This window comes from Leptodactylus fuscus, unplaced genomic scaffold (assembly GCF_031893055.1).
Source record: "Leptodactylus fuscus isolate aLepFus1 unplaced genomic scaffold, aLepFus1.hap2 HAP2_SCAFFOLD_305, whole genome shotgun sequence".
Lineage (NCBI taxonomy): Eukaryota > Metazoa > Chordata > Amphibia > Anura > Leptodactylidae > Leptodactylus > Leptodactylus fuscus.
In genome coordinates, this window is record NW_027440328.1 from 49,376 (window position 1) to 77,158 (window position 27,783).

General features: G+C 44.9%; 1 long non-coding RNA gene across 1 annotated transcript in view; it reads left to right on the forward strand.

The window, feature by feature from the left end:
• Positions 1-1,183: 1,183 nt before the first annotated feature.
• LOC142187906 (uncharacterized) overlaps positions 1,184-27,783 on the forward strand; it is an 85,381-nt gene continuing 58,781 nt past the window's right edge. Inside the window, exon 1 of the long non-coding RNA XR_012712622.1 lies at positions 1,184-1,290. This is a non-coding gene — a long non-coding RNA (uncharacterized LOC142187906). The remainder of the gene's footprint in view (positions 1,291-27,783) is intronic.

Genomic DNA, 27,783 nt, shown 5'->3' on the forward strand with positions numbered 1-27,783 from the left:
TGTCTCTGTGTGATGTGCAGGATATTGTGTGACGGCCGCTGATGTCTCTGTGTGATGTGCAGGATATTGTGTGACGGCCCCTGATGTCTCTGTGTGATGTGCAGGATATTGTGTGACGGCCCCTGATGTCTCTGTATGATGTGCAGGATATTGTGTGACGGCCCCTGATGTCTCTGTGTGATGTGCAGGATATTGTGTGACGGCCCCTGATGTCTCTGTGTGATGTGCAGGATATTGTGTGACGGCCCCTGATGTCTCTGTGTGATGTGCAGTATATTGTGTGACGGTCCCTGATGTCTCTGTGTGATGTGCAGGATATTGTGTGACGGTCCCTGATGTCTCTGTATGATGTGCAGGATATTGTGTGACGGTCCCTGATGTGTCTGTATGATGTGCAGTATATTGTGTGACGGTCCCTGATGTCTCTGTGTGATGTGCAGGATATTGTGTGACGGTCCCTGATGTCTCTGTATGATGTGCAGTATATTGTGTGACGGTCCCTGATGTCTCTGTGTGATGTGCAGGATATTGTGTGACGGCCCCTGATGTCTCTGTGTGATGTGCAGGATATTGTGTGACGGCCCCTGATGTCTCTGTGTGATGTGCAGGATATTGTGTGACGGCCCCTGATGTCTCTGTATGATGTGCAGGATATTGTGTGACGGCCCCTGATGTCTCTGTGTGATGTGCAGGATATTGTGTGACGGCCCCTGATGTCTCTGTGTGATGTGCAGGATATTGTGTGACGGCCCCTGATGTCTCTGTGTGATGTGCAGGATATTGTGTGACGGTCCCTGATGTCTCTGTATGATGTGCAGGATATTGTGTGACGGTCCCTGATGTGTCTGTATGATGTGCAGTATATTGTGTGACGGTCCCTGATGTCTCTGTGTGATGTGCAGTATATTGTGTGACGGTCCCTGATGTCTCTGTGTGATGTGCAGGATATTGTGTGACGGTCCCTGATGTCTCTGTATGATGTGCAGTATATTGTGTGACGGTCCCTGATGTCTCTGTGTGATGTGCAGGATATTGTGTGACGGTCCCTGATGTCTCTGTATGATGTGCAGTATATTGTGTGACGGTCCCTGATGTCTCTGTGTGATGTGCAGGATATTGTGTGACGGTCCCTGATGTCTCTGTATGATGTGCAGGATATTGTGTGACGGTCCCTACAGTCAGGGGAATGAGCCGGCTATTGTCAGACTGTGCCTCGGTCTGCGCATGTGTAATGTGTCCTGACCCAACAGAACCAACGGAACCAGAACCCAGAGGCACATGGAGAGAAAGGTGAGACTGTGAGAGACCGTCACCGAGACCCCCCTGTATGTGAGAGACCGTCACCGAGACCCCCCTGTATGTGAGAGACCGTCACTGAGACCCCCCTGTATGTGAGAGACAGTCACTGAGACCCCCCTGTATGTGAGAGACAGTCACCGAGACCCCCCTGTATGTGAGAGACCGTCACCGAGACCCCCCTGTATGTGAGAGACAGTCACCGAGACCCCCCTGTATGTGAGAGACAGTCACCGAGACCCCCCTGTATGTGAGAGACAGTCACCGAGACCCCCCTGTATGTGAGAGACCGTCACCGAGACCCCCCTGTATGTGAGAGACAGTCACCTAGACCCCCCTGTATGTGAGAGACAGTCACCTAGACCCCCCTGTATGTGAGAGACCGTCACTGAGACCCCCCTGTATGTGAGAGACCGTCACCGAGACCCCCCTGTATGTGAGAGACCGTCACCGAGACCCCCCTGTCTGTGAGAGACAGTCACCGAGACCCCCCTGTCTGTGAGAGACAGTCACTGTGAGACCCCCCTGTCTGTTAGAGACAGTCACCCTGAGACACCCCCCCCCACTGTCTATGAGAGACCGTCACTATGAGACCCCCCTGTCTGTAAGAGACCGTCACCCCGAGACCCCCATCACTAGAGACCCTCCACTGACATTGTTCTGGAGACTGCCGTTGGCTGTAGAGACTCTGGAGCATAGAATCTAGAAGCCTCGGCGCTCTGCAGGTGTTTCGGGGTATACGGGGTAACCTATCTGGTAGGGGGGCTCTCTGATTGTTGGGGGTCCGTCACCTGAGGCCCCCACATGTCACCTGTGCGTAGATCCATCCTCATCAAGTGAAAGGAGTCAAAATGTGGCGTTTGATAAGAGCAGCGGTCTCATTGTGGGGGTCTCCCAGCTATAGCTCCTCCATACTGTCCTCTATCTGAGAAGATATATACTGTATATACATGTGTGTGACAGCTGACCACCAGGGACCATATATACTGTATATACATGTGTGTGACAGCTGACCACCAGGGACCATATATACTGTATATACATGTGTGTGACAGCTGACCACCAGGGGCCATATATACTGTATATACATGTGTGTGTGTGACAGCTGACCACCAGGGACCATATATACTGTATATACATGTGTGTGACAGCTGACCACCAGGGACCATATATACTGTATATACATGTGTGTGTGACAGCTGACCACCAGGGACCATATATACTGTATATACATGTGTGTGTGTGACAGCTGACCACCAGGGACCATATATACTGTATATACATGTGTGTGTGTGACAGCTGACCACCAGGGACCATATATACTGTATATACATGTGTGTGTGACAGCTGACCACCAGGGACCATATATACTGTATATACATGTGTGTGACAGCTGACCACCAGGGACCATATATACTGTATATACATGTGTGTGACAGCTGACCACCAGGGACCATATATACTGTATATACATGTGTGTGACAGCTGACCACCAGGGACCATATATACTGTATATACATGTGTGTGTGTGACAGCTGACCACCAGGGGCCATATATACTGTATATACATGTGTGTGACAGCTGACCACCAGGGACCATATATACTGTATATACATGTGTGTGACAGCTGACCACCAGGGACCATATATACTGTATATACATGTGTGTGTGTGACAGCTGACCACCAGGGACCATATATACTGTATATACATGTGTGTGTGTGACAGCTGACCACCAGGGACCATATATACTGTATATACATGTGTGTGTGTGACAGCTGACCAACAGGGACCATATATACTGTATATACATGTGTGTGTGTGACAGCTAACCACCAGGGACCATATATACTGTATATACATGTGTGTGACAGCTGACCACCAGGTACCATATATACTGTATATACATGTGTGTGTGTGACAGCTGACCACCAGGGACCATATATACTGTATATACATGTGTGTGTGTGACAGCTGACCACCAGGGACCATATATACTGTATATACATGTGTGTGTGTGACAGCTGACCACCAGGGACCATATATACTGTATATAGATGTGTGTGACAGCTGACCACCAGGGACCATATATACTGTATATACATGTGTGTGTGTGACAGCTGACCACCAGGGACCATATATACTGTATATAGATGTGTGTGACAGCTGACCACCAGGGACCATATATACTGTATATACATGTGTGTGACAGCTAACCACCAGGGACCATATATACTGTATATACATGTGTGTGTGTGACAGCTGACCACCAGGGGCCATATATACTGTATATACATGTGTGTGTGTGACAGCTGACCACCAGGGGCCATATATACTGTATATACATGTGTGTGTGTGACAGCTGACCACCAAGGACCATATATACTGTATATACATGTGTGTGTGTGACAGCTGACCACCAGGGGCCATATATACTGTATATACATGTGTGTGTGTGACAGCTGACCACCAGGGGCCATATATACTGTATATACATGTGTGTGTGTGACAGCTGACCACCAGGGACCATATATACTGTATATACATGTGTGTGTGTGACAGCTGACCACCAGGGACCATATATACTGTATATACATGTGTGTGACAGCTGACCACCAGGGGCCATATATACTGTATATACATGTGTGTGTGTGACAGCTGACCACCAGGGGCCATATATACTGTATATACATGTGTGTGTGTGACAGCTGACCACCAGGGACCATATATACTGTATATACATGTGAGTGTGTGACAGCTGACCACCAGGGACCATATATACTGTATATACATGTGTGTGACAGCTGACCACCAGGGACCATATATACTGTATATACATGTGTGTGACAGCTGACCACCAGGGACCATATATACTGTATATACATGTGTGTGACAGCTGACCACCAGGGACCATATATACTGTATATACATGTGTGTGTGTGACAGCTGACCACCAGGGACCATATATACTGTATATACATGTGTGTGTGTGACAGCTGACCACCAGGGGCCATATATACTGTATATACATGTGTGTGTGTGACAGCTGACCACCAGGGACCATATATACTGTATATACATGTGTGTGACAGCTGACCACCAGGGGCCATATATACTGTATATACATGTGTGTGTGTGACAGCTGACCACCAGGGGCCATATATACTGTATATACATGTGTGTGACAGCTGACCACCAGGGACCATATATACTGTATATACATGTGTGTGTGTGTGACAGCTGACCACCAGGGACCATATATACTGTATATACATGTGTGTGACAGCTGACCACCAGGGACCATATATACTGTATATACATGTGTGTGTGTGTGACAGCTGACCACCAGGGACCATATATACTGTATATACATGTGTGTGTGTGACAGCTGACCACCAGGGACCATATATACTGTATATACATGTGTGTGACAGCTGACCACCAGGGACCATATATACTGTATATACATGTGTGTGTGACAGCTGACCACCAGGGACCATATATACTGTATATACATGTGTGTGACAGCTGACCACCAGGGACCATATATACTGTATATACATGTGTGTGACAGCTGACCACCAGGGACCATATATACTGTATATACATGTGTGTGTGTGACAGCTGACCACCAGGGACCATATATACTGTATATACATGTGTGTGTGTGACAGCTGACCACCAGGGACCATATATACTGTATATACATGTGTGTGACAGCTGACCACCAGGGGCCATATATACTGTGTATACATGTGTGTGTGTGACAGCTGACCACCAGGGACCATATATACTGTATATACATGTGTGTGTGTGACAGCTGACCAACAGGGACCATATATACTGTATATACATGTGTGTGTGTGACAGCTGACCACCAGGGACCATATGTACTGTATATACATGTGTGTGTGTGACAGCTGACCACCAGGGACCATATGTACTGTATATACATGTGTGTGTGTGACAGCTGACCACCAGGGACCATATATACTGTATATACATGTGAGTGTGTGACAGCTGACCACCAGGGACCATATATACTGTATATACATGTGTGTGACAGCTGACCACCAGGGACCATATATACTGTATATACATGTGTGTGTGTGACAGCTGACCACCAGGGACCATATATACTGTATATACATGTGTGTGTGTGACAGCTGACCACCAGGGGCCATATATACTGTATATACATGTGTGTGTGTGACAGCTGACCACCAGGGACCATATATACTGTATATACATGTGTGTGACAGCTGACCACCAGGGGCCATATATACTGTATATACATGTGTGTGTGTGACAGCTGACCACCAGGGACCATATATACTGTATATACATGTGTGTGACAGCTGACCACCAGGGACCATATATACTGTATATACATGTGTGTGTGTGTGACAGCTGACCACCAGGGACCATATATACTGTATATACATGTGTGTGACAGCTGACCACCAGGGACCATATATACTGTATATACATGTGTGTGTGTGTGACAGCTGACCACCAGGGACCATATATACTGTATATACATGTGTGTGTGTGACAGCTGACCACCAGGGACCATATATACTGTATATACATGTGTGTGACAGCTGACCACCAGGGACCATATATACTGTATATACATGTGTGTGTGACAGCTGACCACCAGGGACCATATATACTGTATATACATGTGTGTGACAGCTGACCACCAGGGACCATATATACTGTATATACATGTGTGTGACAGCTGACCACCAGGGACCATATATACTGTATATACATGTGTGTGTGTGACAGCTGACCACCAGGGACCATATATACTGTATATACATGTGTGTGTGTGACAGCTGACCACCAGGGACCATATATACTGTATATACATGTGTGTGACAGCTGACCACCAGGGACCATATATACTGTATATACATGTGTGTGTGTGACAGCTGACCACCAGGGACCATATATACTGTATATACATGTGTGTGTGTGACAGCTGACCACCAGGGACCATATGTACTGTATATACATGTGTGTGTGTGACAGCTGACCACCAGGGACCATATATACTGTATATACATGTGTGTGTGTGACAGCTGACCACCAGGGACCATATATACTGTATATACATGTGTGTGTGTGACAGCTGACCACCAGGGACCATATATACTGTATATAGATGTGTGTGACAGCTGACCACCAGGGACCATATATACTGTATATACATGTGTGTGTGTGACAGCTGACCACCAGGGACCATATATACTGTATATAGATGTGTGTGACAGCTGACCACCAGGGACCATATATACTGTATATACATGTGTGTGACAGCTGACCACTAGGTGGCAGTCAGAAGGTGCCGGAGGGCTGGATGTTTTGTGGGACTTACTGTACGTACCGATCCCATATTGTTGTTTACGGCTAATATGATAATCCTCAGGACACACCTATAGCATCCTCCAGAGCTTCACTCCGCCTTCTGCCCATCATGTTGTATTTACCTCTATTCTATGTCATTCCTCCAGTCACCTCCCCTGCATACCATCAGTACAGGATAAGTAATGTCATGTATGTGCACAGTGACCAGCAGAATAGTGAGCGCAGCTCTGGAGTATAATCCAGGATAAGTAATGTAATGTATGTACACAGTGACCAGCAGAATACTGAGCGCAGCTCTGGAGTATAATACAGGATAAGTAATGTAATGTATGTACACAGTGACTGTACCAGCAGAATAGTGAGCGCAGCTCTGGAGTATAATACAGGATAAGTAATGTAATGTATGTACACAGTGACTGTACCAGCAGAATAGTGAGCGCAGCTCTGGAGTATAATACAGGATAAGTAATGTAATGTATGTACACAGTGACCAGCAGAATAGTGAGCACAGCTCTGGAGTATAATACAGGATAAGTAATGTAATGTATGTACACAGTGACTGCACCAGCAGAATAGTGAGCGCAGCTCTGGAGTATAATACAGGATAAGTAATGTAATGTATGTACACAGTGACTGTACCAGCAGAATAGTGAGCGCAGCTCTGGAGTATAATACAGGATAAGTAATGTAATGTATGTACACAGTGACTGCACCAGCAGAATAGTGAGCGCAGCTCTGGAGTATAATACAGGATAAGTAATGTAATGTATGTACACAGTGACCAGCAGAATAGTGAGCGCAGCTCAGGAGTATAATACAGGATAAGTAATGTAATGTATGTACACAGTGACTGTACCAGCAGAATAGTGAGTGCAGCTCTGGAGTATAATACAGGATAAGTAATGTAATGTATGTACACAGTGACTGTACCAGCAGAATAGTGAGCGCAGCTCTGGAGTATAATACAGGATAAGTAATGTAATGTATGTACACAGTGACTGTACCAGCAGAATAGTGAGCGCAGCTCTGGAGTATAATACAGGATAAGTAATGTAATGTATGTACACAGTGACTGTACCCGCAGAATAGTGAGCGCAGCTCTGGAGTATAATACAGGATAAGTAATGTAATGTATGTACACAGTGACTGTACCAGCAGAATAGTGAGCGCAGCTCTGGAGTATAATACAGGATAAGTAATGTAATGTATGTACACAGTGACTGTACCCGCAGAATAGTGAGCGCAGCTCTGGAGTATAATACAGGATAAGTAATGTATGTACACAGTGACTGCACCAGCAGAATAGTGAGCGCAGCTCTGGAGTATAATACAGGATAAGTAATGTAATGTATGTACACAATGACTGCACCAGCAGAATAGTGAGCGCAGCTCTGGAGTATAATACAGGATAAGTAATGTAATGTATGTACACAATGACCAGCAGAATAGTGAGCGCAGCTCTGGAGTATAATACAGGATAAGTAATGTAATGTATGTACACAGTGACTGCACCAGCAGAATAGTGAGCGCAGCTCTGGGGTATAATACAGGATAAGTAATGTAATGTATGTACACAGTGACTGTACCAGCAGAATAGTGAGCGCAGCTCTGGAGTATAATACAGGATAAGTAATGTAATGTATGTACACAGTGACTGTACCAGCAGAATAGTGAGCGCAGCTCTGGAGTATAATACAGGATAAGTAATGTATGTACACAGTGACTGCACCAGCAGAATAGTGAGCGCAGCTCTGGAGTATAATACAGGATAAGTAATGTAATGTATGTACACAGTGACTGTACCAGCAGAATAGTGAGCGCAGCTCTGGAGTATAATACAGGATAAGTAATGTAAGGTATGTACACAATGACTGCACCAGCAGAATAGTGAGCGCAGCTCTGGAGTATAATACAGGATAAGTAATGTAATGTATGTACACAATGACCAGCAGAATAGTGAGCGCAGCTCTGGAGTTTAATACAGGATAAGTAATGTAATGTATGTACACAGTGACTGCACCAGCAGAATAGTGAGCGCAGCTCTGGAGTATAATACAGGATAAGTAATGTAATGTATGTACACAGTGACTGTACCAGCAGAATAGTGAGCGCAGCTCTGGGGTATAATACAGGATAAGTAATGTAATGTATGTACACAATGACCAGCAGAATAGTGAGCGCAGCTCTGGAGTATAATACAGGATAAGTAATGTAATGTATGTACACAGTGACTGCACCAGCAGAATAGTGAGCGCAGCTCTGGAGTATAATACAGGATAAGTAATGTAATGTATGTACACAGTGACTGTACCAGCAGAATAGTGAGCGCAGCTCTGGAGTATAATACAGGATAAGTAATGTAATGTATGTACACAGAGACTGTACCAGCAGAATAGTGAGCGCAGCCCTGGAGTATAATACAGGATAAGTAATGTAATGTATGTACACAGAGACTGTACCAGCAGAATAGTGAGCGCAGCTCTGGAGTATAATACAGGATAAGTAATGTATGTACACAGTGACTATATCAGCAGAATAGTGAGCGCAGCTCTGGAGTATAATACAGGATAAGTAATGTAATGTATATACACAGTGACTGCACCAGCAGAATAGTGAGCGCAGCTCTGGAGTATAATACAGGATAAGTAATGTAATGTATGTACACAGTGACTGTACCAGCAGAATAGTGAGCGCAGCTCTGGAGTATAATACAGGATAAGTAATGTAATGTATGTACACAGTGACTGTACCAGCAGAATAGTGAGCGCAGCTCTGGAGTATAATACAGGATAAGTAATGTAATGTATGTACACAGTGACTGTATCAGCAGAATTGTGAGCGCAGCTCTGGAGTATAATACAGGATAAGTAATGTAATGTATGTACACAGTGACTGCACCAGCAGAATAGTGAGCGCAGCTCTGGAGTATAATACAGGATAAGTAATGTAATGTATGTACACAGTGACTGTACCAGCAGAATAGTGAGCGCAGCTCTGGAGTATAATACAGGATAAGTAATGTAATGTGTGTACACAGTGACTGCACCAGCAGAATAGTGAGCGCAGCTCTGGAGTGTAATACAGGATAAGTAATGTAATGTATGTACACAGTGACTGTACCAGCAGAATAGTGAGCGCAGCTCTGGAGTATAATACAGGATAAGTAATGTAATGTATGTACACAGTGACTGTACCAGCAGAATAGTGAGTGCAGCTCTGGAGTATAATACAGGATAAGTAATGTAATGTATGTACACAGTGACTGCACCAGCAGAATAGTGAGCGCAGCTCTGGAGTATAATACAGGATAAGTAATGTAATGTATGTACACAATGACCAGCAGAATAGTGAGCGCAGCTCTGGAGTATAATACAGGATAAGTAATGTAATGTATGTACACAGAGACTGTACCAGCAGAATAGTGAGCGCAGCTCTGGAGTATAATACAGGATAAGTAATGTAATGTATGTACACAGTGACTGCACCAGCAGAATAGTGAGCGCTGCTCTGGAGTATAATACAGGATAAGTAATGTAATGTATGTACACAGTGACTGCACCAGCAGAATAGTGAGCGCAGCTCTGGGGTATAATACAGGATAAGTAATGTAATGTATGTACACAGTGACTGCACCAGCAGAATAGTGAGCGCAGCTCTGGAGTATAATACAGGATAAGTAATGTAATGTATGTACACAGTGACTGTACCAACAGAATAGTAAGCGCAGCTCTGGAGTATAATACAGGATAAGTAATGTAATGTATGTACACAGTGACTGTACCAGCAGAATAGTGAGCGCAGCTCTGGAGTATAATACAGGATAAGTAATGTAATGTATGTACACAGTGACTGTACCAGCAGAATAGTGAGCGCAGCTCTGGGGTATAATACAGGATAAGTAATGTAATGTATGTACACAGTGACTGCACCAGCAGAATAGTGAGCGCAGCTCTGGGGTATAATACAGGATAAGTAATGTAATGTATGTACACAGTGACTGCACCAGCAGAATAGTGAGCGCAGCTCTGGAGTATAATACAGGATAAGTAATGTAATGTATGTACACAGTGACTGTACCAGCAGAATAGTGAGCGCAGCTCTGGAGTATAATACAGGATAAGTAATGTAATGTATGTACACAGTGACTGTACCAGCAGAATAGTGAGCGCAGCTCTGGAGTATAATACAGGATAAGTAATGTAATGTATGTACACAGTGACTGCACCAGCAGGATAGTGAGCGCAGCTCTGGAGTATAATACAGGATAAGTAATGTAATGTATGTACACAGTGACTGCACCAGCAGAATAGTGAGCGCAGCTCTGGGGTATAATACAGGATAAGTAATGTAATGTATGTACACAGTGACTGCACCAGCAGAATAGTGAGCGCAGCTCTGGGGTATAATACAGGATAAGTAATGTAATGTATGTACACAGTGACTGTACCAGCAGAATAGTGAGCGCAGCTCTGGGGTATAATACAGGATAAGTAATGTAATGTATGTACACAGTGACTGTACCAGCAGAATAGTGAGCGCAGCTCTGGAGTATAATACAGGATAAGTAATGTAATGTATGTACACAGTGACTGTACCAGCAGAATAGTGAGCGCAGCTCTGGAGTATAATACAGGATAAGTAATGTAATGTATGTACACAGTGACTACACCAGCAGAATAGTGAGCGCAGCTCTGGAGTATAATACAGGATAAGTAATGTCATGTATGTACACAGTGACTGTACCAGCAGAATAGTGAGTGCAGCTCTGGAGTATAATACAGGATAAGTAATGTAATGTATGTACACAGTGACTGTACCAGCAGAATAGTGAGCGCAGCTCTGGAGTATAATACAGGATAAGCAATGTAATGTATGTACACAGTGACTGTACCAGCAGAATAGTGAGCGCAGCTCTGGAGTATAATACAGGATAAGTAATGTAATGTATGTACACAATGACTGTACCAGCAGAATAGTGAGTGCAGCTCTGGAGTATAATACAGATAAGTAATGTAATGTATGTACACAATGACTGTACCAGCAGAATAGTGAGTGCAGCTCTGGAGTATAATACAGATAAGTAATGTAATGTATGTACACAGTGACTGTACCAGCAGAATAGTGAGCGCAGCTCTGGAGTATAATACAGGATAAGTAATGTAATGTATGTACACAGTGACTGCACCAGCAGAATAGTGAGCGCAGCTCTGGAGTATAATACAGGATAAGTAATGTAATGTATGTACACAGTGACTGCACCAGCAGAATAGTGAGCGCAGCTCTGGAGTATAATACAGGATAAGTAATGTATGTACACAGTGACTGTACCAGCAGAATAGTGAGCGCAGCTCTGGAGTATAATACAGGATATGTAATGTAATGTATGTACACAGTGACTGTACCAGCAGAATAGTGAGCGCAGCTCTGGAGTATAATACAGGATATGTAATGTAATGTATGTACACAGTGACTGTACCAGCAGAATAGTGAGCGCAGCTCTGGAGTATAATACAGGATAAGTAATGTAGTGTATGTACACAGTGACTGTACCAGCAGAATAGTGAGCGCAGCTCTGGAGTATAATTCAGGATAAGTAATGTAGTGTATGTACACAGTGACTGTACCAGCAGAATAGTGAGCGCAGCTCTGGAGTATAATCCAGGATAAGTAATGTAATGTATGTACACAGTGACCAGCAGAATAGTGAGTGCAGCTCTGGAGTATAATACAGGATAAGTAATGTAATGTATGTATACAGTGACTGTACCAGCAGAATAGTGAGTGCAGCTCTGGAGTATAATACAGGATCAGTAATGTAATGTATGTACACAGTGACTGTACCAGCAGAATAGTGAGTGCAGCTCTGGAGTATAATACAGGATAAGTAATGTAATATATGTACACAGTGACTGCACCAGCAGAATAGTGAGCGCAGCTCTGGAGTATAATACAGGATAAGTAATGTAATGTATGTACACAGTGACTGCACCAGCAGAATAGTGAGCGCAGCTCTGGAGTATAATACAGGATTAGTAATGTAATGTATGTACACAGTGACTGTACCAGCAGAATAGTGAGCGCAGCTCTGGAGTATAATACAGGATAAGTAATGTAAGGTATGTACACAGTGACTGTACCAGCAGAATAGTGAGCGCAGCTCTGGAGTATAATACAGGATAAGCAATGTAATGTATGTACACAGTGACTGCACCAGCAGAATAGTGAGTGCAGCTCTGGAGTATAATACAGGATAAGTAATGTAAGGTATGTACACAGTGACTGTACCAGCAGAATAGTGAGCGCAGCTCTGGAGTATAATACAGGATAAGTAATGTAATGTATGTACACAGTGACTGCACCAGCAGAATAGTGAGCGCAGCTCTGGAGTATAATACAGGATCAGTAATGTAATGTATGTACACAGTGACTGTACCAGCAGGATAGTGAGCGCAGCTCTGGAGTATAATTCAGGATAAGTAATGTAATGTATGTACACAGTGACTGTACCAGCAGAATAGTGAGCGCAGCTCTGGGGTATAATACAGGATAAGTAATGTAATGTATGTACACAGTGACTGCACCAGCAGAATAGTGAGCGCAGCTCTGGAGTATAATACAGGATAAGTAATGTATGTACACAGTGACTGCACCAGCAGAATAGTGAGCGCAGCTCTGGAGTATAATACAGGATAAGTAATGTAATGTATGTACACAGTGACTGCACCAGCAGAATAGTGAGCGCAGCTCTGGAGTATAATACAGGATAAGTAATGTAATGTATGTACACAGTGACTGTACCAGCAGAATAGTGAGTGCAGCTCTGGAGTATAATACAGGATAAGTAATGTATGTACACAGTGACTGTACCAGCAGAATAGTGAGCGCAGCTCTGGAGTATAATACAGGATAAGTAATGTAATGTATGTACACAGTGACTGCACCAGCAGAATAGTGAGTGCAGCTCTGGAGTATAATACAGGATAAGTAATGTAATGTATGTACACAGTGACTGCTCCAGCAGAATAGTGAGCGCAGCTCTGGAGTATAATACAGGATAAGTAATGTAATGTATGTACACAGTGACTGCACCAGCAGAATAGTGAGCGCAGCTCTGGAGTATAATACAGGATAAGTAATGTAATGTATGTACACAGTGACTGCACCAGCAGAATAGTGAGCGCAGCTCTGGAGTATAATACAGGATAAGTAATGTAATGTATGTACACAGTGACTGCACCAGCAGAATAGTGAGCGCAGCTCTGGAGTATAATACAGGATAAGTAATGTAATGTATGTACACAGTGTCTGTACCAGCAGAATAGTGAGCGCAGCTCTGGAGTATAATACAGGATAAGTAATGTAATGTATGTACACAGTGACTGCACCAGCAGAATAGTGAGCGCAGCTCTGGAGTATACTACAGGAGAAGTAATGTAATGTATATACACAGTGACTGCACCAGCAGAATAGTGAGCGCAGCCCTGGAGTATAATACCGGATAAGTAATGTAATGTATGTACACAGTGACTGCACCGGCAGAATAGTGAGCGCAGCTCTGGAGTATAATACAGGATAAGTAATGTATGTACACAGTGACTGCACCAGCAGAATAGTGAGTGCAGCTCTGGAGTATAATACAGGATAAGTAATGTAATGTATGTACACAGTGACTGTACCAGCAGAATAGTGAGCGCAGCTCTGGAGTATAATACAGGATAAGTAATGTATGTACACAGTGACTGCACCAGCAGAATAGTGAGGGCAGCTCTGGAGTATAATACAGGATAAGTAATGTATGTACACAGTGACTGCACCAGCAGAATAGTGAGTGCAGCTCTGGAGTATAATACAGGATAAGTAATGTATGTACACAGTGACTGCACCAGCAGAATAGTGAGCGCAGCTCTGGAGTATAATACAGGATAAGTAATGTAATGTATGTACACAGTGACTGTACCAGCAGAATAGTGAGCGCAGCTCTGGGGTATAATACAGGATAAGTAATGTAATGTATGTACACAGTGACTGTACCAGCAGAATAGTGAGCGCAGCTCTGGAGTATAATACAGGATAAGTAATGTAATGTATGTACACAGTGACTGCACCAGCAGAATAGTGAGCGCAGCTCTGGAGTATAATACAGGATAAGTAATGTAATGTATGTACACAATGACTGCACCAGCAGAATAGTGAGCGCAGCTCTGGAGTATAATTCAGGATAAGTAATTTAATGTATGTACACAGTGACTGTACCAGCAGAATAGTGAGCGCAGCTCTGGAGTATAATACAGGATAAGTAATGTAATGTATGTACACAGTGACTGTACCAGCAGAATAGTGAGCGCAGCCCTGGGGTATAATACAGGATAAGTAATGTAATGTATGTACACAGTGACTGTACCAGCAGAATAGTGAGCGCAGCTCTGGAGTATAATTCAGGATAAGTAATGTAATGTATGTACACAGTGACTGTACCAGCAGAATAGTGAGCGCAGCTCTGGAGTATAATACAGGATAAGTAATGTAATGTATGTACACAGTGACTGTACCAGCAGAATAGTGAGCGCAGCTCTGGAGTATAATACAGGATAAGTAATGTAATGTATGTACACAGTGACTGTACCAGCAGAATAGTGAGCGCAGCCCTGGGGTATAATACAGGATAAGTAATGTAATGTATGTACACAGTGACTGTACCAGCAGAATAGTGAGCGCAGCTCTGGAGTATAATACAGGATAAGTAATGTAATGTATGTACACAGTGACTGCACCAGCAGAATAGTGAGCGCAGCTCTGGAGTATAATACAGGATAAGTAATGTAATGTATGTACACAATGACTGCACCAGCAGAATAGTGAGCGCAGCTCTGGAGTATAATTCAGGATAAGTAATGTAATGTATGTACACAGTGACTGTACCAGCAGAATAGTGAGCGCAGCTCTGGAGTATAATACAGGATAAGTAATGTAATGTATGTACACAGTGACTGTACCAGCAGAATAGTGAGCGCAGCTCTGGAGTATAATCCAGGATAAGTAATGTAATGTATGTACACAGTGACCAGCAGAATAGTGAGTGCAGCTCTGGAGTATAATACAGGATAAGTAATGTAATGTATGTATACAGTGACTGTACCAGCAGAATAGTGAGTGCAGCTCTGGAGTATAATACAGGATCAGTAATGTAATGTATGTACACAGTGACTGTACCAGCAGAATAGTGAGCGCAGCTCTGGAGTATAATACCGGATAAGTAATGTAAGGTATGTACACAGTGACTGTACCAGCAGAATAGTGAGCGCAGCTCTGGAGTATAATACAGGATAAGTAATGTAATGTATGTACACAGTGACTGCACCAGCAGAATAGTGAGCGCAGCTCTGGAGTATAATACAGGATAAGTAATGTAAGGTATGTACACAGTGACTGTACCAGCAGAATAGTGAGCGCAGCTCTGGAGTATAATACAGGATCAGTAATGTAATGTATGTACACAGTGACTGTACCAGCAGAATAGTGAGCGCAGCTCTGGGGTATAATACAGGATAAGTAATGTAATGTATGTACACAGTGACTGCACCAGCAGAATAGTGAGCGCAGCTCTGGAGTATAATACAGGATAAGTAATGTAATGTATGTACACAGTGACTGTACCAGCAGAATAGTGAGCGCAGCTCTGGAGTGTAATACAGGATCAGTAATGTAATGTATGTACACAGTGACTGTACCAGCAGAATAGTGAGCGCAGCTCTGGGGTATAATACAGGATAAGTAATGTAATGTATGTACACAGTGACTGTACCGGCAGAATAGTGAGCGCAGCTCTGGAGTATAATACAGGATAAGTAATGTAATGTATGTACACAGTGACTGTACCAGCAGAATAGTGAGCGCAGCTCTGGAGTATAATTCAGGATAAGTAATGTAATGTATGTACACAGTGACTGTACCAGCAGAATCGTGAGCGCAGCTCTGGAGTATAATACAGGATAAGTAATGTAATGTATGTACACAGTGACTGCTCCAGCAGAATAGTGAGCGCAGCTCTGGAGTATAATACAGGATAAGTAATGTAATGTATGTACACAGTGACTGCACCAGCAGAATAGTGAGCGCAGCTCTGGAGTATAATACAGGATAAGTAATGTAATGTATGTACACAGTGACTGTACCAGCAGGATAGTGAGCGCAGCTCTGGAGTATAATACAGGATAAGTAATGTAATGTATGTACACAGTGACTGTACCAGCAGAATAGTGAGCGCAGCTCTGGAGTATAATACAGGATAAGTAATGTAATGTATGTACACAGTGACTGCACCAGCAGAATAGTGAGCGCAGCTCTGGAGTATAATACAGGATCAGTAATGTAATGTATGTACACAGTGACTGTACCAGCAGGATAGTGAGCGCAGCTCTGGAGTATAATACAGGATAAGTAATGTAATGTATGTACACAGTGACTGTACCAGCAGAATAGTGAGCGCAGCTCTGGAGTATAATACAGGATAAGTAATGTAATATATGTACACAGTGACTGCACCAGCAGAATAGTGAGCGCAGCTCTGGAGTATAATATAGGATAAGTAATGTAATGTATGTACACAGTGACTGCACCAGCAGAATAGTGAGCGCAGCTCTGGAGTATAATACAGGATAAGTAATGTATGTACACATTGACTGTACCAGCAGAATAGTGAGCACAGCTCTGGAGTATAATACAGGATAAGTAATGTAATGTATGTACACAGTGTCTGTACCAGCAGAATAGTGAGCGCAGCTCTGGAGTATAATACAGGATAAGTAATGTAATGTATGTACACAGTGACTGCACCAGCAGAATAGTGAGCGCAGCTCTGGAGTATACTACAGGAGAAGTAATGTAATGTATATACACAGTGACTGCACCAGCAGAATAGTGAGTGCAGCCCTGGAGTATAATACAGGATAAGTAATGTAATGTATGTACACAGTGACTGCACCGGCAGAATAGTGAGCGCAGCTCTGGAGTATAATACAGGATAAGTAATGTATGTACACAGTGACTGCACCAGCAGAATAGTGAGTGCAGCTCTGGAGTATAATACAGGATAAGTAATGTAATGTATGTACACAGTGACTGCACCAGCAGAATAGTGAGGGCAGCTCTGGAGTATAATACAGGATAAGTAATGTATGTACACAGTGACTGCACCAGCAGAATAGTGAGTGCAGCTCTGGAGTATAATACAGGATAAGTAATGTATGTACACAGTGACTGCACCAGCAGAATAGTGAGCGCAGCTCTGGAGTATAATACAGGATAAGTAATGTAATGTATGTACACAGTGACTGCACCAGCAGAATAGTGAGCGCAGCTCTGGAGTATAATTCAGGATAAGTAATGTAATGTATGTACACAGTGACTGCACCAGCAGAATAGTGAGCGCAGCTCTGGAGTATAATACAGGATAAGTAATGTAATGTATGTACACAGTGACTGCACCAGCAGAATAGTGAGCGCAGCTCTGGAGTATAATTCAGGATAAGTAATGTAATGTATGTACACAGTGACTGTACCAGCAGAATAGTGAGCGCAGCCCTGGAGTATAATACAGGATAAGTAATGTAATGTATGTACACAGTGACTGCACCAGCAGAATAGTGAGCGCAGCTCTGGAGTATAATACAGGATAAGTAATGTAATGTATGTACACAGTGACTGCAGCAGCAGAATAGTGAGCGCAGCTCTGGAGTATAATACAGGATAAGTAATGTAATGTATGTACACGGTGACTGCACCAGCAGAATAGTGAGCGCAGCTCTGGAGTATAATACAGGATAAGTAATGTAATGTATGTACACAGTGACTGCAGCAGCAGAATAGTGAGCGCAGCTCTGGAGTATAATACAGGATAAGTAATGTAATGTATGTACACGGTGACTGCACCAGCAGAATAGTGAGCGCAGCTCTGGAGTATAATACAGGATAAGTAATGTATGTACACAGTGACTGCACCAGCAGAATAGTGAGCGCAGCTCTGGAGTATAATACAGGATAAGTAATGTAATGTATGTACACGGTGACTGCACCAGCAGAATAGTGAGCGCAGCTCTGGAGTATAATACAGGATAAGTAATGTATGTACACATTGACTGTACCAGCAGAATAGTGAGCGCAGCTCTGGAGTATAATACAGGATAAGTAATGTAATGTATGTACACAGTGTCTGTACCAGCAGAATAGTGAGCGCAGCTCTGGAGTATAACACAGGATAAGTAATGTATGTACACAGTGTCTGTACCAGCAGAATAGTGAGCGCAGCTCTGGAGTATAATACAGGATAAGTAATGTAATGTATGTACACAGTGACTGCACCAGCAGAATAGTGAGCGCAGCTCAGGAGTATAATACAGGATAAGTAATGTAATGTATGTACACAGTGACTGCACCAGCAGAATAGTGAGCGCAGCTCTGGAGTATAATACAGGATAAGTAATGTAATGTATGTACACAGTGACTGTATCAGCAGAATAGTGAGCGCAGCTCTGGAGTATAATACAGGATAAGTAATGTAATGTATGTACACAGTGACCAGCAGAATAGTGAGCGCAGCTCTGGAGTATAATACAGGATAAGTAATGTATGTACACAGTGACTGCACCAGCAGAATAGTGAGCGCAGCTCTGGAGTATAATACAGGATAAGTAATGTAATGTATGTACACAGTGACTGCACCAGCAGAATAGTGAGCGCAGCTCTGGAGTATAATTCAGGATAAGTAATGTATGTATACAGTGACTGCACCAGCAGAATAGTGAGCGCAGCTCTGGAGTATAATACAGGATAAGTAATGTAATGTATGTACACAGTGACTGCACCAGCAGAATAGTGAGCGCAGCTCTGGAGTATAATACAGGATAAGTAATGTAATGTATGTACACAGTGACTGCACCAGCAGAATAGTGAGCGCAGCTCTGGAGTATAATACAGGATAAGTAATGTAATGTATGTACACAGTGACTGTACCAGCAGAATAGTGAGGGCAGCTCTGGAGTATAATACAGGATAAGTAATGTATGTACACAGTGACTGCACCAGCAGAATAGTGAGCGCAGCTCTGGAGTATAATACAGGATAAGTAATGTAATGTATGTACACAGTGACTGCACCAGCAGAATAGTGAGCGCAGCTCTGGAGTATAATACAGGATAAGTAATGTATGTACACAGTGACTGCACCAGCAGAATAGTGAGCGCAGCTCTGGAGTATAATACAGGATAAGTAATGTAATATATGTACACAGTGACTGCACCAGCAGAATAGTGAGCGCAGCTCTGGAGTATAATACAGGATAAGTAATGTAATGTATGTACACAGTGACTGCACCAGCAGAATAGTGAGGGCAGCTCTGGAGTATAATACAGGATAAGTAATGTAATGTATGTACACAGTGACTGTACCAGCAGGATAGTGAGCGCAGCTCTGGAGTATAATACAGGATAAGTAATGTAATGTATGTACACAGTGACTGCACCAGCAGAATAGTGAGCGCAGCTCTGGAGTATAATACAGGATAAGTAATGTAATGTATGTACACAGTGACTGTACCAGCAGAATAGTGAGCGCAGCTCTGGAGTATAATCCAGGATAAGTAATGTAATGTATGTACACAGTGACTGCACCAGCAGAATAGTGAGCGCAGCTCTGGAGTATAATCCAGGATAAGTAATGTAATGTATGTACACAGTGACTGCACCAGCAGAATAGTGAGCGCAGCTCTGGAGTATAATACAGGATAAGTAATGTATGTACACAGTGACTGCACCAGCAGAATAGTGAGTGCAGCTCTGGAGTATAATACAGGATAAGTAATGTAATGTATGTACACAGTGACTGTACCAGCAGAATAGTGAGTGCAGCTCTGGAGTATAATACAGGATAAGTAATGTAATGTATGTACACAGTGACTGCACCAGCAGAATAGTGAGCGCAGCTCTGAAGTATAATACAGGATAAGTAATGTATGTACACAGTGACTGTACCAGCAGAATAGTGAGTGCAGCTCTGGAGTATAATACAGGATAAGTAATGTAATGTATGTACACAGTGACTGCACCAGCAGAATAGTGAGTGCAGCTCTGGAGTATAATACAGGATAAGTAATGTAATGTATGTACACAGTGACTGCACCAGCAGAATAGTGAGCGCAGCTCTGGAGTATAATACAGGATAAGTAATGTAATGTATGTACACAGTGACTGTACCAGCAGAATAGTGAGTGCAGCTCTGGAGTATAATACAGGATAAGTAATGTAATGTATGTACACAGTGACTGTACCAGCAGAATAGTGAGCGCAGCTCTGGAGTATAATACAGGATAAGTAATGTATGTACACAGTGACTGCACCAGCAGAATAGTGAGCGCAGCTCTGGAGTATAATACAGGATAAGTAATGTAATGTATGTACACAGTGACTGCACCAGCAGAATAGTGAGCGCAGCTCTGGAGTATAATCCAGGATAAGTAATGTAATGTATGTACACAGTGACTGCATCAGCAGAATAGTGAGTGCAGCTCTGGAGTATAATACAGGATAAGTAATGTAATGTATGTACACAGTGACTGCACCAGCAGAATAGTGAGCGCAGCTCTGGAGTATAATACAGGATAAGTAATGTAATGTATGTACACAGTGACTGTACCAGCAGAATAGTGAGTGCAGCTCTGGAGTATAATACAGGATAAGTAATGTAATGTATGTACACAGTGACTGTACCAGCAGAATAGTGAGCGCAGCTCTGGAGTATAATACAGGATAAGTAATGTATGTACACAGTGACTGCACCAGCAGAATAGTGAGCGCAGCTCTGGAGTATAATACAGGATAAGTAATGTAATGTATGTACACAGTGACTGCACCAGCAGAATAGTGAGCGCAGCTCTGGAGTATAATCCAGGATAAGTAATGTAATGTATGTACACAGTGACTGCATCAGCAGAATAGTGAGTGCAGCTCTGGAGTATAATACAGGATAAGTAATGTAATGTATGTACACAGTGACTGCACCAGCAGAATAGTGAGCGCAGCTCTGGAGTATAATACAGGATAAGTAATGTATGTACACAGTGACTGTACCAGCAGAATAGTGAGTGCAGCTCTGGAGTATAATACAGGATAAGTAATGTAATGTATGTACACAGTGACTGCACCAGCAGAATAGTGAGCGCAGCTCTGAAGTATAATACAGGATAAGTAATGTATGTACACAGTGACTGTACCAGCAGAATAGTGAGCGCAGCTCTGCAGTATAATACAGGATAAGTAATGTAATGTATGTACACAGTGACTGCACCAGCAGAATAGTGAGCGCAGCTCTGGAGTATAATACAGCATAAGTAATGTAATGTATGTACACAGTGACTGTACCAGCAGAATAGTGAGCGCAGCTCTGGAGTATAATACAGGATAAGTAATGTAATGTATGTACACAGTGACTGCACCAGCAGAATAGTGAGCGCAGCTCTGGAGTATAATACAGGATAAGTAATGTAATGTATGTACACAGTGACTGCACCAGCAGAATAGTGAGAGCAGCTCTGGAGTATAATACAGGATAAGTAATGTAATGTATGTACACAGTGACTGCACCAGCAGAATAGTGAGCGCAGCTCTGGAGTATAATTCAGGATGTAACTAGTCCCTTACACTGTGACTCCCATTTGTACTATTGGACATATTTATCAGTCTTTCGTCAGGATATTTATAAATATGGAGAGTCCTAGTCAGTGGTGTAACTAAGGTCTTGTGGGCCCCGCTGCAATCTTTTGTCCGGGGCCCCCTACTTCAGGGAATTCTTGATAGTGATGGTTACATGTGCGGAGGAGTTTGACCCCCTTTAGAGGGTTCGGGTAATCTGTGGGTCTCTTTGGCTTATGGGCCAGATGGAAGCTGAATTTCACTAGTGATGCCAGTGTTTATGGGCCCCCAAAGGCTCATGGGTCTCTGAGTGCACCCTCTGCACCACCTCATGTTACTCCCTTGGATTTAGAAGCTCCAAAATTCTGACTCTCCATGAGACAAATTCTTGGCAAAAAAATCAGTAGACAATAAAGTTAGGTAGCCGGCTGTGACACATATTTGGCGCTTATTAAAGACCTTCCAATTCCTGGCACAATAGAAGCGAATCTGCGGTGCACTGAGTAAATTCTCCTAAATTCTGTACACCGTGTTAGACTTGTCTCCTCTGCACAGGAAATCTCATAGTCATTCTCTAGTGTTGTAAAGTGAGACACTTCTAAACCACACCCACCACGAACCATGCCCACCATAGACCACACCCACTCTGGCCATATATATATATATATATATATATATATATATATATATATATATATATAGATTGTGACATTAGGTGTTAATTTAGTATCAAAGGTAAGCGGTGTTCCTGGATTTACAGAGGTGTTGGTGGCGCTGGGGGCCAAATGAACAGCAGATCAGGTAATGCAAACCAAAATAAGTGGCTTTATTCAGTTATAGCAGGAACAACAATAACAAAACAACCGAGCCCACACGCAGGGCAACACCGCACTCCTTGAATCCTGTCTAATCTTTTGGGGCAAGATACTCTGAGGTTTTGTCTCACCAGTCCGGCTCACACTGAGCTTAACCAAGTCCTTTCTGGAATCCAGTCCTCTTGGGACAGACCGCCTTTCTGTCTCTAACTGGTCCAGTCCACCTGCTCCTGCAGGTCACCAGCAGCACTCTCCTGCAGGTCACCAGCAGCACTCTCCTGCAGGTCACCAGCAGCACTCTCCTGCAGGTCACCAGCAGCACTCTCCTGCAGGTCACCAGCAGCACTCTCCTGCAGGTCACCAGCAGCACTCTCCTGCAGGTCTCCAGCAGCACTCTCCTGCAGGTCTCCAGCAGCACTCTCCTGCAGGTCACCAGCAGCACTCTCCTGCAGGTCACCAGCAGCACTCTCCTGCAGGTCTCCAGCAGCACTCTCCTGCAGGTCTCCAGCAGCACTCTCCTGCAGGTCACCAGCAGCACTCTCCTGCAGGTCACCAGCAGCACTCTCCTGCAGGTCACCAGCAGCACTCTCCTGCAGGTCACCAGCAGCACTCTCCTGCAGGTCACCAGCAGCACTCTCCTGCAGGTCACCAGCAGCACTCTTCTGCAGGTCACCAGCAGCACTCTCCTGCAGGTCACCAGCAGCACTCTCCTACAGGTCTCCAGCAGCACTCTCCTGCAGGTCACCAGCAGCACTCTCCTGCAGGTCACCAGCAGCACTCTCCTGCAGGTCTCCAGCAGCACTCCTGCAGGTCACCAGCAGCACTCTCCTACAGGTCACCAGCAGCACTCTCCTGCAGGTCACCAGCAGCACTCTCCTGCAGGTCTCCAGCATCCTCTCCTGCAGGTCACCAGCAGCACTCTCCTGCAGGTCACCAGCGGCACTCTCCTGCAGGTCACCAGCGGCACTCTCCTGCAGGTCACCAGCAGCACTCTCCTGCAGGGCACCAGCAGCACTCTTCTGCAGGTCTCCAGCAGCACTCTCCTGAAGGTCACCAGCAGAACTCTCCTGCAGGTCACCAGCAGCACTCTCCTGCAGGTCTCCAGCAGCACTCTCCTGCAGGTCTCCAGCAGCACTCTCCTGCAGGTCTCCAGCATCCTCTCCTGCAGGTCTCCAGCAGCACTCTCCTGCAGGTCACCAGCAGCACTCTCCTGCAGGTCACCAGCAGCACTCTCCTGCAGGTCTCCAGCAGCACTCTCCTGCAGGTCTCCAGCAGCACTCTCCTGCAGGTCTCCAGCAGCACTCTCCTGCAGGTCTCCAGCAGCACTCTCCTGCAGGTCTCCAGCAGCACTCTCCTGCAGGTCACCAGCAGCACTCTTCTGCAGGTCTCCAGCAGCACTCTCCTGAAGGTCACCAGCAGCACTTTCCTGCAGGTCACCAGCAGCACTCTCCTGCAGGTCACCAGCAGCACTCTCCTGCAGGTCTCCAGCATCCTCTCCTGCAGGTCTCCAGCAGCACTCTCCTGCAGGTCACCAGCAGCACTCTCCTGCAGGTCACCAGCAGCACTCTCCTGCAGGTCTCCAGCAGCACTCTCCTGCAGGTCTCCAGCAGCACTCTCCTGCAGGTCTCCAGCAGCACTCTCCTGCAGGTCTCCAGCAGCACTCTCCTGCAGGTCACCAGCAGCACTCTCCTGCAGGTCACCAGCAGCACTCTCCTGCAGGTCTCCAGCAGCACTCTCCTGCAGGTCTCCAGCAGCACTCTCCTGCAGGTCACCAGCAGCACTCTTCTGCAGGTCTCCAGCAGCACTCTCCTGCAGGTCACCAGCAGCACTCTCCTGCAGGTCACCAGCAGCACTCTCCTGCAGGTCACCAGCAGCACTCTCCTGCAGGTCACCAGCAGCACTCTCCTGCAGGTCACCAGCAGCACTCTCCTGCAGGTCACCAGCAGCACTCTCCTGCAGGTCTCCAGCAGTACTCTCCTGCAGGTCTCCAGCAGCACTCTCCTGCAGGTCTCCAGCGGCACTCTCCTGCAGGTCACCAGCGGCACTCTCCTGCAGGTCACCAGCGGCACTCTCCTGCAGGTCACCAGCGGCACTCTCCTGCAGGTCTCCAGCATCCTCTCCTGCAGGTCTCCAGCAGCACTCTCCTGCAGGTCTCCAGCATCCTCTCCTGCAGGTCACCAGCAGCACTCTTCTGCAGGTCTCCAGCAGCACTCTCCTGCAGGTCACCAGCGGCACTCTCCTGCAGGTCTCCAGCAGCACTCTCCTGCAGGTCTCCAGCAGCACTCTCCTGCAGGTCTCCAGCAGCACTCTTCTGCAGGTCACCAGCAGCACTCTTCTGCAGGTCTCCAGCAGCACTCTCCTGCAGGTCTCCAGCAGCACTCTCCTGCAGGTCACCAGCAGCACTCTCCTGCAGGTCTCCAGCAGCACTCTCCTGCAGGTCTCCAGCAGCACTCTACTGCAGGTCACCAGCAGCACTCTCCTGCTGTGTGCGCTCCCTCTGGAGTGGAGCCTCTTTCTCTCTGGTATGGGTGTGGTCCGGGTCTTTTTTAACCCTGTTTTTGGTCGCTCTACAGCGCCCTCTAGGTTCACACCCTGCTGTTCATAAATATGTCGTAAATACCCTATACCATAAAGTTTTGGCAGACGTTATATACATATATATATATATACCGGAGGATCCCGATGCACACTTGTATATTTCATTTCTTGTTTGTGTCGTGGCCCCATAAGAATAGGTTGGTTGCTATAGAAACCTGGTGTAAAGCTGTGTGTTTGTGAAGACTGAAGAACCTGTGAGTTTCCATTGGTTCATAAGCGTCATGTGATCATGTATATCTCTGCTTGGATATCAATGAAAAACCTGCGATTGGTTGTTATGGAAACCTAAGCACCTGTGAGCTTCTATTGGCTGATAAGGGACATGTGACCATGTGTTTGGCACTTGGGATATGAGTGAAACACTTGCAGGTTTCTATTGGCTGATGTAGGCTACTTTTTGGGAATACTGTATCTCGGGAACGGTACGTCCGAGCGAGTTGAGACCTAGTCTGAAACCTTCCCGGACAACTGAAGTATATGTGTGACAAATTTGGTAAAAATTGGTCCAGTTGTTTGGTTGCGCATAAAGAACAGACAGAAACTCATTTTTCTATTTATAAGATCCAGTATATACAGTATATATACCCCCTAGTGTCACTTGCAATATCCCCTATATCTCGCCATATTAGTGCCAGGGCAGATAGCCTGCCTGTGACCATACTGTAGTGAATTAGTACAGTTATGGCCACAAGTTCTGAGAATGCTACGAATAGTAATTGTTACAAAGTCTACGGCTTCCGTTTTCCTGATGACAATTTGCATATACTCCAGAATGTTATAAAGAGGGATCAGCTTAACTGCAATTACTTGTAAAGTCAATATTTGCCTAGAAAATGAACTTTATCCCCCAAAACACATTTCAACATCATTGCAGCCCTGCCTTAAAAAGGACCAGCTAACATGGTTTCAGTGATTGCTCCAGTAACACAGGTGTGGGTGTTGATGAGGACAGGGCTGGAGATCAATCTGTCATGATTAAGTAAGAATGACACCACTGGACACTGTAAAAGGAGGCTGGTGCTTGGCATCATTGTTTCTCTTCTGTTACCCATGGTTATCTCTAAAGAAACACGTGCAGTCATCATTGCACTGCACAAAAATGGCCTAACAGGGAAGAGTATCGCAGCTAGAAAGATTGCACCTCAGTCACCAATCTATCGCATCATCAAGAACTTCAAGGAGAGAGGTTCCATTGTTGGCAAAAAGGCTCCAGGGCGCCCAAGAAAGACCAGCAAGCGCCAGGACCGTCTCTTAAAAGTGTTTCAGCTGCGGGATTGGGCTACCAGCAGTGCAGAGCTTGCTCAGGAATGGCAGCAGGCAGGTGTGAGTGCATCTGCACGCACTGTGAGGTGGAGACTCTTGGAGCAAGGCCTGGTCTCAAGGAGGGCAGCAAAGAAGCCACTTCTCTCCAGAAAAAACATCAGGGACAGACTGATATTCTGCAGAAGGTCCAGGGAGTGACTGCTGAGGACTGGGGGAAAGTCATTTTCTCTGATGAATCCCCTTTTCGATTGTTTGGGACATCTGGAGAACAGCTTATTGGGAGAAGAGGAGGTGAGCGCTACCACCAGTCTTGTCTCATGCCAACTGTAAAGCATCCTGAAACCATTCATGTGTGGGGTGGCTTCTCAGCCAAGGGAATCGGCTCTCTCACAGTCTTGCCTAAAAACACAGCCATGAATAAAGAATGGGACCAGAATGTCCTCCAAGACCAACTTCTCCCAACCGTCCAAGAGCAGTTTGGCCACCAACAATGCCTTCTCCAGCATGATGGAGCACCTTGCCATAAAGCAAAGGGGAGAACTAAATGGCTCAGGGAACAAAACACAGAGATTTTGGGTCCATGGCCTGGAAACTCCCCAGATCTTAATCCCATTGAGAACTTGTGGTCAATCATCAAGAGACGGGTGGACAAACAAAAACCTACAAATTCTGACAAAATGCAAGCATTGATTGTGCAAGAATGGACGGCTATCAGTCAGGATTTGGTGCAGAAGGTGATTGAGAGCTGCCAGGGAG